Source organism: Arachis duranensis, chromosome 10 (assembly GCF_000817695.3).
Source record: "Arachis duranensis cultivar V14167 chromosome 10, aradu.V14167.gnm2.J7QH, whole genome shotgun sequence".
Lineage (NCBI taxonomy): Eukaryota > Viridiplantae > Streptophyta > Magnoliopsida > Fabales > Fabaceae > Arachis > Arachis duranensis.
In genome coordinates this window covers 40,462,899-40,463,594 of record NC_029781.3, presented here as the reverse complement: position 1 = coordinate 40,463,594, position 696 = coordinate 40,462,899, and positions in this window count along the sequence as shown.

The following is a 696-nucleotide window of genomic DNA, read 5'->3' as shown; positions in this document are numbered from 1 at the left end:
GAGTGTTCTTGGTGCTCCACCCTTAGTTGTCCCATGTTGGAACTCAATTCTCCTAGGGAGGTGTTTAGTTGCTCCCAATAGTTTTGTGGAGGAAAGTGCATTCCTTGAGGAATCTTAGGGATCTCATGATGAGTGGGATCTCTTGTGTGCTCCATCCTTTTCTTAGTGATGGGTTTGTCCTCCTCAATGGGGGTGTCTCTCTCTATGTCAACTCCAACTGAATAACAGAGGTGACAAATGAGATGAGGAAAGGCTAACCTTGCCAAGGTTGAGGACTTGTCCGCCACCTTATAAAGTTCTTGAGATATAACCTCATGAACTTCTATTTCTTCTCCAATCATGATGCTATGAATCATGATAGCCCAGTCTATGGTAACTTCGGACCGGTTGCTAGTGAGAATGATTGAGCGTTGGATAAACTCCAACCATCCTCTAGCCACGGGTTTGAGGTCATGCCTTCTCAATTGAACCAGCTTCCCTCTTGAATCTCTCTTCCATTGGGCGCCCTCTTCACATATGACTTTGAGGACTTGGTCCAACCTTTGATCAAAGTTGACCCTTCTAGTGTAAGGATGTTCATCTCCTAGCATCATAGGCAAATTGAATGCCAACCTTACACTTTCCGGACTAAAATCCAAGTATTTCCACCGAACCATAGTAAGATAATTCTTTGGATTCGGGTTCACACTTTGGTCA